Source organism: Asterias amurensis, chromosome 7 (genome assembly GCF_032118995.1).
Source record: "Asterias amurensis chromosome 7, ASM3211899v1".
Taxonomy (NCBI): Eukaryota; Metazoa; Echinodermata; class Asteroidea; order Forcipulatida; family Asteriidae; genus Asterias; species Asterias amurensis.
In genome coordinates this window covers 13,892,790-13,912,004 of record NC_092654.1, presented here as the reverse complement: position 1 = coordinate 13,912,004, position 19,215 = coordinate 13,892,790, and the positions used below count along the sequence as shown (strand labels likewise).

The window sequence follows — 19,215 nt, the reverse complement described above, 5'->3', positions numbered from 1 at the left end:
AAATATTTCCGTATGCACTTTTAAAAGGACAATAATAACAACCCCAAAGCCTGCGATCATGGCTAGGAGGAAAAAAATTGTCATGGGTGATTTGTGAATTATGATTTTTATTACGTTAGGCACAGCCGGGGAACATTGGAGCAGGTGCGAATCGATCGGCAAGAAGCAAATTATTCCAATCCCAAGAAAAGGTTTGGACGCTGTCAAAGGATGCGAAAATATCAAACATGGCTTGACTTTTCCATCAGTTGGGAGATGAAGATGTGAATTTTCAGGCTTTCAAGTTTAATAACGTGCTCCACTGGAGCTCTCAACACATTGAAAATGTCACTTTCTTCACGGTGTTATCAAAACATTGGGTATAGGCATAGTCTAGTCTAATCATAGAGCAAGGAGTTGTCAAACCCGGTCTATATATGAAACCTTGTTGTTATAAACAAAAAGTATTAGCATTTGTTTTGTTAAACTATAACCAGTGATGCTGCTTGATACCATGGCTTGACTTTTCATCAGTCGGGAATTGAGGCTCGTTTAGTTTGACGATTTATTTTAATAATGTGCTACACGGGAGCTTTCAACACAGTGTTTAAAATGTCACTTCAGCCATGGTGTTAAAAAAACATTAGTATAGCCAGTACTGAGTATAGCACATAGTCTAATACAATCTTTCTATCAATGTGAAACCTTTGCGATTGTTATAATCCACAAAAAAAAAAAACATTAGTATTTGTAAAACCATTACTGGTAATTATGTTTGATAATGGCTTGACTTCTCATCACTCAGAGTCGAAGCTGTTTAATTTGACGATTCATTTTAATCATGGTGCTCCACGGGCGTCGAACGGTTATAGGTCTCCCAACACATTATTTAAATGTCACTTCACCCATTGCGTTTAAACACAACATTGCGTGGGCCTCAGTCTACGGTCTATCAGTATGAAACCTTGTTGTTATTATGCACATAAATATTAGCATTTGTTTTGTATAACTATAACCGGTAAAGCTATATGATAATTGTGTTTCATTTTGGTTTTGTATCACTGGGAAAGTATCCGTATAAATGGCGTCTGTGTCATAATATGGAGATAACACTATGTACTTAGTACTTGTGCATGAATTGTGTAAATTATGCATTGTTGTTTCAATGTAATACTGAACTTTGAGCAGAAAAATAGCCATATTTAGTTTACATTATTTACAAAACAAAACACTATTGTATTTTATGTTTGCACAGTGAAGGAAAACCAATTGTGTGAATTGTATTCACAACCTTGATGTTATGAGCGCAGTGCTTTTACAAAACCAATTATCAAAGTAGGTATAGACCTTTATCATACTGCCTCCATGTTGGTCATGTTCCTGGTATCAAAAAACAATAATGAATGCCAATAATCATTTTGCAAATAGGAACCATACTTTTTTGTTCTTCAAACCTTGGTTTGGTTACATTGATATCAATGAGACAAACCCAAGATGGCTGCACCATCATAAAGCACTATAGGCCTATCTGTTGTTATTATTTACAGCACGCATGCCTCACTCCTCGCCCCACAAATTCGGTAATAAGGGGGAAATGTGTCGAAGCACATTAAGCTAGACAGATGTAAGGAGATGACAATAATATTATCAGCCTTAGTCAAACTCAGAATGGGATGCATTTGAAAAATGCCGCCAAGGACATTCTTTCTGATGAACACTGGATTAAAGACAGACTCATTAAGTGTCTGCCTCAGTACTATGCCGTATTTATCTCGTAGTTTGGAGGGTTTTTTTTGTGTTTTTTTTTAATGCAAGTTTGCCCCAAACAAGGCTATAAGCCATTTTTGGTAAGGGGCTAAAGCAGAACATAGTTAAAGGAACACGTTGCCTTGGATCGGACGAGTTGGTCGATTAAAAGCGTTTTTAACCGTTTGTTATATAATGCATATGGTTGGAAAGATGTTGTAAAAGTAGAATACAATGATCCACACATATTTGCCTCGAAATTGCGTGGTTTTCCTTTTACTGAGCGAACTAACACGGTCGGCCATTTATGGGAGTCAAAAACTTGACTCCCATAAATGGCCGACCGTGTTAGTCGACGAGGTAAAAGGAAAACCGTGCAATTTCGAGGCATGTTTGTGTGGGTAATTGTATTCTACTTTTACAACATCTTTCTACCCATATGCATTTATAACAAACGGTTAAAAATGCTTTTCAAAGACCAACTCGACCGATCCAAGGCAACGTGTTCCTTTAAGGTGAAAATAACTCAGGGGAGCTAAAGGTAGGAATTGACATTCCTCTTAAAACAGTCCAGATTGTGGATATAGGAAAACGTGAGCCAGGCGAGGAGTTCCAAAGAGATGCAGTGGGTTTTAAAGCTGTTGGAATGGCGCTTTGCATACAAAAACTACGTAATTCACCACAAACAAGGCTATGTGCCACTCTTGGTATAGAGATCTAAAGAAGAAAATATTCCAGATGAAAATAACTCAGGGGAGCTGAAGATAGGAATTGATATTCCTTTTTAAGTGGTCTAGTTTGTATGATGGAGGGAAACATGCACCAGGCAAGAAAGCTGAACTAGCCATTGAAATAGACCTTTTCGCAAATATCGGGGCGCGCGCGTAAAGCTTGGAATTAGGTGCATTGTGGTCTAGCTGGTAGCAAAATTTCATTCATATCTATCCCACAATGCACCTCATTCAACAGTCTGCGCTTGCGCATTGGTATTTGCGATAAGGTCTATGGCGCTGTGTAAACAGAATCTGTACGTGATTACAGAATCGGCGTGATTACAGATTCTATCGTGATTCAAAGCCAATCGGGTTATGATGTGAATTTACCTCAATTCATCGGTTATATTCAACCGCACTTAGGCCTATTATTGAACCACGGTGTGTGCGAGTAATTAGTTCCAAAAGGAATTGAGTGTAACCTTGCTCTATATGGTTTCACCATGGAGCTATAAAAAAAAAAAAAGTAACAAGGTCAGTATGTCAGAAAGCTGTGCATCAAGTGTGCATTAATTGCTGGAAAACCATGTCATTATTATAAAACATTTACGACAAATGGCCCTTGAAAAACTTGTTATTTATAAAAGCAAAAGCATGATTGGAAGATAAAGTTGGTGTCAGTACCCCCATCCCTTATCGAAACCGGGTTTGCCCCGGTGTTCCTGTTGTGGCTGTTGTATATATGCGCCGTAGCAACTAGTAAACCCATAGGTGCTACTTATTGGGTCTCACAATTCATCTCTGCAATAACCCTCTTTTTGTATATTTGTATACATGTATACTCAGCGCCTTGAGTACCTTGTTTTGTAGATACGTGCGCTATATTATATTCCTGCCTGAGCTACTATAATTAATAAAGTTGTCCCCGAACTCTCCGTTGCCCCTAATTACTCAATTTGCCTCACATATAATTTCCACAATGCTGTAGAGTGCCCGATGAGGAGTTCGATACCGCCGGCGAACTTCAAGTGCGCAGCGCGGAAGATTTTCGGGGAAACTGCAACCGCCTTTGGAGGCAAAATGCACATGATGTGAACTTGCACAAATCCCGTCAAATAAATATTCAACCTAGTAGGTTTCTTGCAAACGTGACAACCTAATTTGTTGAAATTTTAACAAGTCGGTTGATGATTTTGTTTATTGAAAACTAGAGAATGTAATGGATTAAAATAATTATGACAACCAATTTTCTGCACAACTGGTTAAAGAGCTACTCAATCTACACCGATTATGCTTTAATATTCAAAGATATATTTTTTCCGGACACTTTATCTATCATGGTTATAAAGTTATACTGTGAATTCAGTTTCAGCCCTATTACGCCAGTAGAGTAATTTATTGTTTGGGCTCACTAAAAACCACGAGTTTATTTTCAAAACACATTCAAAGAAATGAATCGTTGATGCCAACAAAACAAATAATCAAAGCCTCACAGTGCTCATAATATTGTAAAATAGTGTTCTTGTCTCAAACATGTGGTCATCGTTTTCTTGCACATGGCAAGCAGATGTTTAAGACGTTGAGACCACACCGGTTCTTTTCAGAGCCAACACTTCTCACAAAATACTTGTATACATGGTTGTATATATATACAATATACATAGTTTACGACTATGGTTTTTCTAGTCCAAGAATATTATCGGATATGCCTATTATCTTGTTAAGGTATGATTGACACTGTATATAGGAGTTCACTGTATGGTTTGGGTGTATACAGCCGAATTTACCCAAACCTGTTATGTATAGAGTCATAATTTATAGTGTCCATCATATTCCCGGAAATAAGATGTATTTTTTTCACGCACTGATTTCAAGACTCTTTGAAACTATACTTGTTTTTCTCTCCAATACCCCAACCTTGCATCATCGTGTGAGATGATGTATAGCTCTTATACAGTAATGACCTCTCCATCTGATATACAATCGCTCATCAATGAACCTATAACATGGTCCAATAAATTGTGTTTGGTATTAATTACAATGGAATAAATCTTTTATTTTTTTTTTTATAATTGAACCGTGAACAACGTGTCAGTAATTGGTCTTATGACCTTAGCTCATTGAGTACAGCTGTTCCGTCTGTTGGAATGTAATGTCGGGTAATTCAATGTGACAGAATAAGAAACCATTTCCTGCACCGAACTATTTTTTTTGACGAATGAATGAAACGGGTAGGAATGTGTAATTGTTCACAGTGTCCCATATGTGGATAATTTAATCGTAATTCAATCAGGAATTGAAAACTGGTCAAACGGCAATGCCACATTTTTTTTATTGAATGGTGATGAACACTAAACATTTTACCAGTGAAGGTGAATTCAATTAAATCAAATTAAATTCAACATTTTTTCTACTTTTCTCAAACATACACAATAATATGTAGGTAAGCAAACTAATAAGCATATACGATGTAGGGAAAATAGTTAATCTATAAAGAACAAAATAAAGAGCGTATGAGACTATCAGTTTAAAGGCAGTGGACACTATTGGTAATTACTCAAAATAATTATCAGCATAAATCCTTTCTTGATTACGAGTAATGGGGAAAGGTTGGTGGTATAAAACATTGTAAGAAACGGCTCCCTCTGAAGTGCCACAGTTTTCGAGAAAGAAGTACTTTTCCACGAACTTGATTTCGAGACCTCAGTATTAGAACTTGAGGTCTCGAAATCCACCATCTAAACGCACACAACTTCGCGTGACAAGGGTATTTTTTTCTTTCATTATTATCTCGCAACTTTGATGACCGATTTAGCTCAAATTTTCACAGGTTATTTTATGCATATGTATGAGAAACACCAACTGTGAAGGCTAGTCTTTGACAATTACCAATAGTGTCCACTGCCTTTAAGCCAATGTTTGTATAGAAGACAGCCAAAATAGACAAACTACAATCCAAGAGACATAAACTATAGCAATGCTAAAGCAAATGGCTGATGACAAAGGAGCTGAACAAACTATAAAAGAGAGATATGCCACGCAAATGGTAATGAATGAAGATTCAACACACTTCAATACGAACGTGCGAGAGTTCCAGTTAATATGTTTTCAGTGTCATTTGTATTTCCATTGATTTTTTTCGTAGTAATTGTTTTCATTATCTGAACTGGGGTATAATTGTTTTTTTTTTTGTCACTCGCCTTATTAAAATCTTTCATGCGAGCCATACTGACCTGTTCCCACCGTTGTAGTACATATTGTTTTTTGAGACTTTAAGCACTGTTTCAAGCATACATCCATTACTGACTATGGTTTACTAGGATACAGGGCCTTCCTAGATACAAGAATGCTGTGAAATTGTTAACACATTTTGCTTGACTTCTGGATCTGGATATATATTCTGAACGGTCTCATCATGAAAGAAAAAACGAGAAGAGAAGAGAAAACGAAGAAGTTTCAATTTTAGGGTCTGAAAACCCAATCTATACATAATGCCCGGGGTGACTTGAACCAGGGATGTATAAGGCAAGGCAAGACACCGCTACACCAACCTGACCTTTAATTGTTTCAGAAGAAGTCACGCAAACCAATTCGTTTTACTGTTGAGAGTTAAGAGAATCTACGTTTGAAACCACTCCCAAATGAATTTGCAAGCGAGAGTTCTGCAACTTTCGATAGCATACAGGATTTTCAGAATCACTTTACTTCGAATTAGTGTGCTTATGTGGAAAACAATATGTTAAACAAATATTACGAAATTGGAAATTCAAAAACGTTTCTCAGGTTGTGTATTCCAACAACGAATTATTCTCATCATGTGTGTACTAAATCGCTACGGATTTTGGCGATATCTCAGACACGCCAACACCTTTTGGATTGAAACTTTCATAGTTTAGTATTGGGTGTAGGCCGATATATGTAGGACATTTATGTAGGACTCTAAAACAATTCTACAGTTCCAAAAACCGAAGATGTTCGTCCCCTTTAAACGTTCACAGCGTGGAGTCTATTTAATCGTATGCATTCAGTTTAAATAAATAGTGAACAAGAAGGCAATACGCCAAACTAAATTAGGAGATTTAGGACCGAAAGGGGGCTCACATTTCGACGTATGTGGTGGCGCATGGACAACGGTGTTTTAAAGGTGTTCCCACGCGTGAGAGGCTGATTGTCATGTGCATGTACTTGATGTGCATGGCAGATAATCCTGTTTGAAAAGCTCGCCTTCTCCGTGAACATGAATAACATACCGGGATGAAACATTACAGTAGACCCCATACTCCTATCTCAGATGTAGGGAAAACTCACAAAAGACCCCCACTGCATTCTTGCAACATCCACTCTAGCAAATTCTTTCTCCGGGGTAACTTGAGAACAGCTTTAGCTGTAATGAGAATAGACTTGGATCGTTTCGCATCTCATGTAAGATGACCAAGATTTTGGCCCAGTAGAAGCATCCCAGGCTCGGGATCTCTCAAGGGTGCTTGTGATGTACGCTGATTGAGAGAGAAGGAGAGAGGACGAGAGATTCCGCTTGTCAATCTCTTTCGTCTCCATGACGACTGTTAGAGACGAGAGATCCTTAGCAACATGGGGGTCACAGGTCAAGAAAGGCCTTCAGGTGTGTTTTGGTTGTCAATATATTTTTGTCTCAAATGACAGTTATTAACGAGATGAAGTTGCTTGGCAGGCTCCACGGTGGATTGTCTCAGTATTAAAGGGGAGTATACAGTGAAGTGTTTTCTTTTTTAGGAAAATGTATGCATTTAAACATCTTCAGTTAATACTCATTGCCCTATGAAATTTGAAAGAGTTGCTCACATGAGTAACTTCGCTGTTATATTTCTTGCACTGCACCATAAACAATTTGATACAAAGAATATTTGTGTATACTGTCATCCAAACTACTGTAGTAGTTTTGCACTCTGGGGGCACTGGACACCTTTGGTAATTGTCAAAGACCAGTATTCTCACTTGGTATATCCCGATATGCATAAAATAAAAAAATCTGCAGGCTTAACTGTTCATAGAAGTCGCATGAAAATAATGAAAGAAAAAACACCCTTGTTGCCCAAATTTTTGTGCTTTCAGATGCCTAAAAAAGGCTTCAAGCCTGAAGGTTTTTAATATTTTATGAGAAAAACCTTTCTCGAAAACTACGTTACTTCAGAGGGAGCCGTTTCTCACAATGTTTTATACTATCAACAGCTCTCCATTGCTTGTTCATACCAAGTTTAATAGTTATTATGATAACAATTATTTTGAGTAATTACCAATAGTGTCCAGTGCCTTTAAAGCTGCTGTAAATTTTGTACCGTTTCCATGGCGACCGGAGACGAGTGCTCCGCAAGGCATACAAAACACGGAAGAGGCCTAAAACTGCTGCGGGATGCGCATCGTGAGTTTTACTATTTCAACCATGAAATTATTTCTGCAGAGAGCACGATTCTGAAAAAAGAAGGCGATTTTGCCCTATTGGGCGAAACATTATATTCGTCTAGCAGCTAGCATATGTGATGTTTTATTTTAAGTTTATTTTACAGTTCTTCGGGGGTTTGGTTTGGTGGACAGTGTGGATGTCATGTAAATGACATAAAAGTACAGGAATGCAACGGTGCAGCCTGTATTAGTTCACAAAGTAAAATCAAACTCCACAATTTTGAACAGTTTATTGGTGTGGATCATTATGTTCTACTTTCAAAGCACCCAAATCTGAATGTTATACACTGTAAAAACCACGACAGATAGTTAAGTTTCGGCTTAAATTTGTACCAAATGCGTGTTGTTTTATTTGTTATTTTTTCATTTCCGTCCAAATCAGACTGTAATAAAAATGATGCAAGTAAATAGACACGGTGTAAACCGTCGGTATGCAAGAGATTACTAGGTGTGGAGATATAAACCTGTTTTCTGATTACGGAAAGTATTCCATCTGAGTTTTCAATCCCCAAAGGCTCAATAAACAAATCTTCCGCTTATAGCGTGCGGTGATTGAGTAAATGTTTTTGGAAGTACGGAAAGTCTAATATGGCTGGCACAGGCCCACGTAGTGGACGATATGTGAGATGTGTATTTACACGCTGTGAACACACTAGGTCTGACACATGAGCTGCAGCGTAATGTATAGTACGATACCCTAAATGTATAACCCTGGTTAGTCCCAACCTCTATATGTAGCCCGATACCTAAGTGAAGCCATGTATCTAAATGTAGTCGCCCCCCCCCCAATCACCTAATGTAGCCCAGGCCTTAATTTAGCGCTATTTAGCCCCAGCCTAAAAGTGATTTTAACTCTGTATATAAACGTAGTCTATGGGCTAAGTTTATGTATACTGGGCTTGGGTTACATTTAGGCCCGAGCTACATATGGTTACATAGTATGGGTATAGGAACGAACGGTCTCTGTGTGATGTGGGGTGCTGCAGAGAATTTGCTTTTGATTGTATTCACCCTCCTTGCAGGGATTTTATTATGGAAGACTGTTGACCCAACTACATTAATGGCAAATGTCATACTTGAATATTTCAACCGGATGAACATCACTTTTTCGATGTGATGAGTTTTTGTTTGCATTTTGAAGAGGTTGACTTAAAGGCACTGGGCACTATTGGTAATTACTGAAAGAAACTGTTAACATGAAACTTACTTGGTAACAAGCAATGGAGAGCTGTTGACAGTATACAACTTTGTGAGAAACGGCCCCCTCTGAAGTAACGAAGTTTTTGAGAAAGAAGTAATTTTCCACTAAAATAGTTGAATTTGATTTCTAGACCTCAGAATTAAGCATTTAAAAGCACACAACTTCGTGTAACAATCTTTCCTTATCATCTCGCAATTACCACTAGTGTCCAGGGTCTTTAATGGTAAATGTCATACTCAAACATTTCAACCGGATGAACATCGCTTTTTCCATGCGAGGATTTTTTGTTTGCATTTTGATGAGGTTAACTTAAGTATCCACGTGCATAAACCAGTGTTTAAAAATATCAATGGCAATTCCATTTAATTATCGTTTGGCTTGAATAAAAAACAGTCCCGAGACAAAAACACAATTATTTGTTCTTGCCCTATTTGTTGTAGTCCTTCAGATAAAAAACCTGACCTGATTTCACAAATAAATCAAGTTTGTCTCATGGTGAGTTTCACAATCTGTTGTGACGTCAGCATTTCACTTTGCATTAATCATTCATTGCCTAGCTCTTTATTGTGATCTTTAATAGCTCGTTGTGAAATCAGCTCCATTAATTACTCAGGTATACTGGAAGTAAAACTAAGGGTCGAGTTCCATCTCAAATTTACAACACCACACACTGCAAAATAATTTGAACACAACACGCAGACAGTTGGCCAGACGCTCTCGCACAATAACGTCTGTAATAAACCTGTCCACAAAATAACTTGATTTGCATTCGGTGAATGTCTTCTTCGCAGTAGCATACATCCTTAAAGACACTGGACACGTTTGGTAGTATCGTCAAATAACAATATGCTCACTTGGTGTAGGCCCTATATCCAAACATATGCATACAATAACAAGCCCGTGAAAATTTAGGCTTAAGTGGTTATCGAACTTGCAAGAAATATGAAAGAAAAACACACCCTTTTTGCATTACTTTGTGTGATTTCAGATGCATAGTAAAAGGCTTCAGCTGAAGTCTTTAAATATTTGTTAGAGGAATAATAACCTCGTTCTCAAATACTATGCTTCTACAGTGGAAGCCGTTTCTCACAATGTTGTATACTATCAACAGCTCTCCGTTGCTTGTTACCTCGTAAGTTGTTATGCTAACAAATATTTTGAGTATACCAGTAGTATTCATGCCTTTAAATGAATTAATACACATAAGCTGCTTTCCATTCCACACTTGCATGTTCTTATACATGAAACCGCGTGGCAGATGTTCAGAAATATGATCTCCCCAAAGTCCTCAAGAAAAAGCTCAACTCGTCTCGGCCATGAAATTTAAAACCCATACCTCTCCAGAAAATCGAATTTACAACATGCCATGCTCTTATATATATTTAGAATTAAACTTCTGCGATTATCAAAGCATAAATTAAATTCTGTCAACTTTGCTAATGTACTTTACGTGTCTATGATAGACTCTGTAAGAGGTGTTGGGGAGTAGAGATTCCCCAAGCATGCAATTTCAAGGTCATCGTATAAGATTAGATTTGCCGCGCCGTGCCGTAATTGGCGCGCTATGACTGGGTTCTTAAAGGCACCCACGTTGCCTCGAAAAAACACGGTTTTTCTTATGCGTCGTGAACTAACACGGCACGGCATTTTATGGAGTCAACATTTTTGACTCCAACAAATCCGCCGACCGAGTTAGATCGTAAAACAAGGAAAAATACGCAAGTTCGAGCCATAATTTTATATGGATCACTGTGTTCTTCTTTTAAAACATCTTTCTAACCATATTTAATTCACAGCAAACTGTTTCAAACGCTTTTTATGGACCAACTCGACCGATCCACGGCGATCCCTTTAACGTTCGGGGTTGATTTCGGTTGGAAGTGTTGGTGAGGCTTTGACTGGCTTTTAAAACATGTTTAATTGTGTGTGCCAGCAGTTTCGTGGTCGATGAGGTTTTTACCCGTAATTTTATTGGCAGTGCGGGGGAAATCTTTTAGAGAAATTTAATTAGAGAAATACATCATTTGGCAGATGCATAAAGTACGGTCATATTTCGGGAAAGATTTGACACAAAAATATTACCAGTTCATTTTGTTCGACCCCGCAGCGTCTTTCTCGAAGGCTTAAAACAAAAACAAGTTGTCAATGTTAAGATAAACGTATCCGGGTGATTTGTTGGATTCTTGTTTTACCAGGTTTCCTCTTAAATTCTCCTTGAGCCATTTATTTTTGTTTTGAACGAAGCAAAGCAGTCACCCAAAATAAAAGTCTATTGTGTCCAAACCTCGTTTTGTATTTCTGATGATCACATAATCTCTAAACCTCCCGAGTTGTAACACAATCCATTTTTTCCAGGACTATTTACTCACATTCGTAAATTCTCATCCCTGCGTATAAACCAACCACGCCAACGTTTATCAAGGCATTCGGTACACATCCTAACTTGTGCTTATTTTGTTCTGGCAAAACAAACCAATCAACTCAACCTAAAAGTGTACGACTGACTAAACACCCTTTGATTCTGCACGGCTTCAATTTCAAAGCAATTGCTTGCCACGGTATCAAGTTTCCACAGAAAGTAAGCTCTAAAGATTAAAAATAATTCAGATGCAGATGTTTTTAATATTTGCAGATTTTCTTTCACCACACACAGCCCATGTTTTCATTTTAGTTGGCACTACTTGAACACAGTGACCCGTGCGGACGTGAAGATGATTTGTCATGCAGAACTAATGCGTCAAAGTTTAATAACAGCACACTGTTCTCAGCCGGTGATCTTTTTCATTTTTTGTTTCATTATTTAAATAGAACAGAAAAACACCTTCGCACTGGCAAAATAGTCTGAGCTCCTTTGTGATTAAGTATTCATTTTCGATGTTTTCACATAGGGTGCATGACAATATTGGGGTGAATGTTATTGTTTGCACTACAAGAAAATATACTAAATTTTAAAGACAGTGGCCACTATTGGTAAATGTCAAAGACCAGTCTTTTCACTTGATGTATCTCAACATATGCATAAAATAACAAACCTGTGAAAATTTGAGCTCAACTGGTTTTCGAAGTTGCGAGATAACTATGAAAAAACTAAAACCCCCATGTCAGACGAAGATATGTGCTTTCAGATGCCTGATTTCGAGGCCGAAAACTACTTCACTTCGTCTGACATGGGGTTTTCTCACAATGTTTTATGCTGAGTCAACCTCTCCCCATTATTCGTTACCAAGTGAGGTTTTATGCTAATAATTATTTTGAGTAATTACCAATAGTGTCCACTGCCTTTAAAGGTTGGGGTTTTGAGATATCGCCGGAACTCTTGAGCGCCGGACAAAAACTACGTATACACCGTACTTGGGAATCACATTCTGAGGAACGTATCAGACAGAAACATTTCTCAGATTTAAATATGTATTGTTTGCATTACAAGAATATAATAACTCAGTGTTGTTTGCATTACAAGAATATAATTACTCAGTGTAAATATCGCCGGAACTCCGGAAGCGCCGGAAGAATATACTCCGTAATAATTGGAAATCACATTGTAAAAAACGTTATGACAGAATTCGAATTTGGGGAGACACAAACTGATACCGTGTACATTTCCCATAACCACTTTACTTCGAAGTGAAAAGATTCTCTAAAAAAAATTAAAATGCTACTGTACTTTTTAACCAATATTAATAAGGTTTTATTGTCACCAATAAAAAGTGATTACCAAAGTGTATATATACCTTCCCTTTAAAGTAGAGGCGGCATATGGAGTCTGGTCTGATGTACATTTAACATGGTTTTGTCATCTCGATTTCCCTCCAGTCAAATCAATGTAACTATTAAATGAGGCTGAACGTGCAGATAGTCTGGTTCCTTTATTTAAACCGGGAACAGCGCCACTCTGTGGCTGCACGACAGCCTGTTTGGGTGAGTTTTACAAAGTTTATTCTAAATCAATAGAAAATCCCTCCATTGTTATTATTCAAGTTTTACCAAAGTTGATTACTTTCAAAAGAGCAACGACAGCCATGATAACTCCGTATTCAACGATGTTGCGAATACAATCAAAATCAATTGAAAATCCCTCCATTGCTTTTATTCAAGTTTTACGTAAGTTAATTACTTTCGAAAGAGCCATAAAGCACCACAATCATGATAACTCAATTAAAGAATATTTGTATTCAAAGATGTTGCGAATGCAGTGCAGTCTCAGTGCAAAGCGAACCGCTGAACCTACACAAGTATAAACCAGTCAGCCTTCTTGAAAGTCTGCATTTGACCTAAGTTAGGCCTTAAAGTTAGATATTAAAATTTAATTGATACCTCTTTTACCGGTCTTATCAGAATGAAGTTGTTGAAAGGTTGTAGGTTTGGTGTGATCGTCTGTGTTATTCATGACGCACATTCCGTTTCAAATGCAAATAAATTTGTGATTTTGAACCTCGAGTGTGTATTAATATTGTACAGGACAGCGGCAGAGTCGAGGGCACCTAAACACATGTGAATATTGAGCCCTAAGTACGTTGTGCCTCGAGTTTGAAATACAACGTGCCGAAGTCAAAGCCACTCAAACCATCAACTGCTTTAAAGGAACACGTTGCCTTGGATCGGACGAGTTGGTCTATAAAAAGCGTTTGAAACCGTTTGTTATGAAATGCATATGGTTGGAAAGATGTTTTAAAAGTAGAATATAATGATCCACACAAGTATCACTCAAAATTGCACGGTTTTCATTTTACGTCGCGAACTAACACGGTTGGCCATTTATGGGAGTCAAAAACTTGACTCCCATAAATGGCCGACCGTGTTAGTCGACGAGGTAAAAAGAAAACTACGCAATTTCAAGGCATATTTGTGTACGTCATTGTATTCTACTTTTACAACATCTTTCTAACCATATCGATTTTATAACAAACGGTTACAGAACGCTTTTCAAAGACCAACTCGACCGATCCAAGGCAACGTGTTCCTTTAATATAATAATATTACTGTCCGTGTATCACCCCCGACACACAGAAAAGATAATTACAAAACACCTTCAGCTGAATGCTGTAAGAATCTAATCTCCCGTCTACACATACCACACACACACAGAGGGAGAAATGTTGTCTTGGTGTAGGTAGGAAACGTCGGTGAAAACCGTCTTGAAAATGCGGGTTTTTTTTCTTCGAAAAATCGAAGAACCGAATGATATCGCCCGCAGCGAAATCAGAGGCGCCTGCATAATGGCGGACAGCATTAGTACACGCTTGCATCCGTCCAATTTAACTGGTATATTGATTGTGTGTATGTGAAACGATTCGGCATAGGCAAAGTGCTACGACCTAAACTACCACACGGTAAAACGCCATGATTTTCCAGGAAGTGAATAATACTCTCACCACGAATTGAATTCCCTCCTTCTTTTTTTTTATTTTCAAATAATTTCTATTTTTTTCGTTAAAAGGTAGACCTCGGTTGGTTTGCCGGGTCTTGCCAATGCGATATCAGGTTTGTAATTGATTCAAAAGAGAAACTGTAAAAGCGAAACGTACAGAAATTTGAAATTTTTTGAGCGTGGTGTGTGCCAAATGAGCTGGACGAGTCGCCAGTAAAACGTGCAATGAAGTCCAAATTGACTGGAAACGCAAGTCGAGATGTCTTAAATATGCGTTGCATTGATGAGTAAATTATTATACCGTAACAAATCAGTCAAACACTGCAAGGTGCTGCGTTGCGCCAAATGGTGGCTACATTGCTTGATAAATGCACAACTAAATCAATACATCTTGAGTCAGTAACTAGACGACAATACTTATACTAGTCATTGTGAAATCAGTTGTCAGTTTGGCCGGGTTCGAACCCACAACCTTATGATTGCAAGTCATACCACTGGAACACGGTGACATTTGAATTCTGGCATATAGGGTTATAACTTGGGCAAAATATGACAACATGGCTATTGCATATACTGGAAACACAGTCATGGTGGTAAACTATTGAGAGTCATAGGTTTGTAAGTCTCAAAAAAATCAATGACCATAAAAACGTCCTTGGTGAGAAGACTGCAGCTGTCGATGGTAAACGAAATTGAAAATGGATTCTACTTAAAGTGATATGGTTTGGATAATTTGTCACCTTAAAACGATTTATTCATGAATCGTTTCTCAGATTTCTTTGGGTTGGTGTCCATTCGAGAATGCTTCGACCAGCAATTGCAGTTGGTACCCGCTGTCACATTCCTATTATGTGGATGGACTCGATGTTCTTGTGAAAATACCATGACAATTTTTTTGCTGTTTTCAAGTAAACACTGTATTCAGCTAAAAACTGCGGGACTTTATTGTACCTTCCAGTTGATCATGTTGCTTTAACTGACATTATACTTTGACAAAACATATTTATGCCCCAACCTTTAAAGATTACTGCTTCACAATGGACCCTTCCCATGAAATATGCTAATCACATTCACGCAGGCGTACAGACCCTGTTGGTTGGCAAACGCCGTAGAGTTGTGCACTAAACAGACGCGCAATCGCGTCTGCGTCACGCACCCATAAGCCGTGTACAAAACAGCGCGCTGTTCCCTCACTTTGCCAACCAAAACGTAAGTGCGCACGCGCTATGTGCAATTTACATATTTCATGGGAAGGGTATATTAGCCCTCCATTGCTGTTGTCTCAAGAAGAAGGAAAAACTCAACAAGAACCGAGCTGCATAATAATGGCAGAAAAGATTTCCTTGTGCCTTATTATGTTTATTGATGGTCGATACTTTGATAGAATATACCAAGGCTATGTGCAAACAAGTGGAATAGTCTTTATGTAAAGTTGCACATGTAACAAAATACTCACCAGTCTGCGTCCAATCGCTTATTGCCAATCTTGGATCAAATGTTCAACCGACGGCTAATGTATGTATGTTTATTTTATTGTTTTTGTTCTCTGTCATGACGTGGTGCCTAAAAGCCTTGTCACATAACTTTTTCGGGCAACTTTGAGGCAAACAATAATTGCAGTGCACTTTAGTGGCACAAGAGACAAGAGTAGTTTATCCAACAATGTCCTATATACATTACAAAGAAAAATAAGTGACGTTCAATTGCCCTGTGTAACATGGCCCTTAGATTACAAAAAAATATACTATGGAGGCCTGTAAATGACTCTACAAAGATGTCACAATGTGTCATCAAAACAAAGCAACTTCGGCTTAGATTGAGACGGTTGGCCGGAAATGAAATGATGAATAAACGAGTTTGCAGTGATTTGACCTGAAGTCAAAGTCGTAAAGCCACAGATTTGTTTTAAAATGTCTGCCAAAACATGAGTTGACTAGACGAGGGATGTCGGACACGTGGTGGCGCTGTTGGTCAAACTTAAATCCACATCTCATCACAGAAACTACCATTGCCCCATTACTAGCTTGGGGTCTAGTTGTGATACGGTTGTTAATGTTTTCTCAATCTTTTGTTCTATGCGTTTGTAGAAAACTGAGCTGCCGGTTGCGGCCATTGCTACCTACGATCTGCTTTAACTACCCACGTGGTCACATTTCTCATTAGAGAGGTTTACTGCACGTTTACGCGAGCAAATATGTGAACGTAAACGTCACAAAATTGTGTTGTTAGATCTCACGTATTTAGAAAGTTCCAAGTTTTCACGTCAGGGACGTACGTGCAGATGTGACACGTGAGCCAAAAGTAAGCCCAAAGTAGACGTCACCTAGAAATAACACCATTTGTTGTCGTTCACGTTCACGTGTTTCGTGTTTGCTCGCCTATCGTGCAGCTAAACCTCATTTTAAAACAAGAAACAAAATAGATCTGAAATTTTGTTCGCTATCATTAATCACCAGACCCTTTTGTCTACGCCTACACAAACAGCCGTAGTGTTCATGCACATTCCAGAATCCTGAACTGGGTAAAATCGAAATGTCCTCGACGACCGGCCATGCATCATTGTGAAAAAGAAATCCTATACCTCTGTCCAAATCCCCAACTGTTTTTCTATTTGCCTCCCGGTTCGTGTGTATTCCTCGAGCCCCCAGTAGAGCTTGCAATCAATCGCGTAGTCCCCAGGGGTGAGAATAAATTGCCCTCTGGCACGGGCACGAGGATCGGAGGCAAGTCCTTCATGCCTAAACGTGTTGCGTTCGTCGTACGCTATCGATCTCAATTCTGATGCACAGCTCGGTCATGCTCGTGTCATAAAGAACACGCCGTCGCATATCGGTAGGTTTTTTCGTAACATTATTGAATAAAGGCGGGAAACGAGATACGACAGAAGTTGCGGGTGGTGTAAGACTATCTCGCCATAGGTAGGGATATGTGACAGTTAATGGTCTAACAAAATGGAATTGCATTTTCACTGAGGTCTGCACTCAAATTTGCAAGGCTCGATATCTGCCAAATGCTTCGACAGCCTTAACTCGCAACTGCTCTATAAAGTGGCTCGCATGACAACATTAATTTATATTACAACGTTGTTATGAGATCGGTAGTAGAATAAAGTTAGTTAGTTCTCTAAAGAACAAACTGTATACCTGGCAAGGAGATACACACATGGTGTTACCGCAAACTAAATATGCATTGATACCTCACCATGCAATGCCTTAAATCCTATGAGATCACAATGAACTGCACAAATTTGAAGGATTCGCTTTCACTAAAGTGAAAACATAATGTTACTCATTCACGAAACCACGTTTAGAGAAAGCATATAACATGTAAAACAGTTATGAAGAACATAGACGTACTTGTAGTATTGTACGATTTGTATCAACTTTTGGTGTATGAATAAATTTGGTATAAACGTAAACTCAAAATCATCCGATTGTTATGTTACAATTCAGTTTTATGCAGAATCTACGATCGGTGCAAAATGTGAACATTCCCTTTTGGACGGCTACAAAGATTTGCCCAAAAGATCAGGTTTACCTTTTTATTTTAACCCTTTGTACTCTTTACAGAGAAAGCAGTTGCCTGTCAGGGGAAGGGGGGGCATTCAAAATCACGGGGTCGCATAGTTTATAAATGGTTTAATGTGGTGCACCGCGAGTTCATATGTCAAGGTCCAAATGTTGATTAGCAAATCAGCTGTTTATTCACAATGATTCATAACTTTGATTTAATCAATAAGTTCACATAAATACAGAACTGCAATCTTTCTCGCACGCTATTGAAGAATCCGGTAGGTGTTTCGTGTTGGCGCGAAATCTTGTGGCGCCAACGAAGTGGCGCGAAAGCATTTACTGGAGAATCTCTCTGACGTCGTCTGCAATACGGGTGAATTATACAATGTGTCCTAATGGAATAAGCAATTACTGTACTCTACCTAATGAGCGAATGTTTAGTGTTGGATTTCTTTAGTCTTAACTCATTTATGAACTGCCGAACTTGGGGAAATTAGTCAGTTTGATTTGAATTATGGCGGGGGAAAAGCGCACGGCGTGAGTACATCCACCATCTACGATTACCAGAAATTGAATTTAGGGGAAAATGACGCATGGTCTGAAAAGCTTGAAGCAAAATGGATGAGATCTGAAGAGGCACCAACCATCCTGTGAGTCTATTACATCTGGCGTGTAATTAATTTTATATGGAGATATTAATGTGTAATGTAATGATGGAACATTGATTGCCTTTAGGCATGTGTGATGCTATCCAATTATTGTGTTTGGAAAGTTTGATTAATTGTTTATTAAGTTTGTGTGTATTTAGGTACAAACGCCTATACCTCCAGTCTCATGAATACTAATGGAGATTTTACTGGGTCTGACACGTTGGTTGCCAGTTTTTTTCTTTTTCACTTTTGTCTTGACCGGAAATTTGTAAATGTATACTGTGTACTTAATTATTATGTCTGAACATTTTAAAATAACTAAATAAATGAATCAATAAAAGGCAACTGTAACCCTCCAATCAAATTTAAAGGGTCTTTCAAGGCGCATGCAGAGGAAACAAAGATTAACAAGATAACAGCAATACTGAACTAAAGGATGCATCTTGAAATGATGCGTTTTGAAAATTAATGTGAAAGTGTGCACATCAGAAATATTAGAGATATGTTGACGAAGTTCGTTCCAGAAAGAAGATTCGATTGAAACTGAATGTCCCGTTTTATCAGAATAATATACGACAGCCAAAATTAACAATTAAATTTCAATAGC

General features: G+C 38.2%; 1 protein-coding gene across 1 annotated transcript in view; it reads left to right on the top strand.

Annotated features, from left to right (window-relative positions):
* Positions 1–19,215, top strand: part of LOC139939975 (uncharacterized) — a 35,783-nt gene that overhangs the window by 1,137 nt on the left and 15,431 nt on the right. The gene's annotated exons all lie outside the window — the stretch shown is intronic.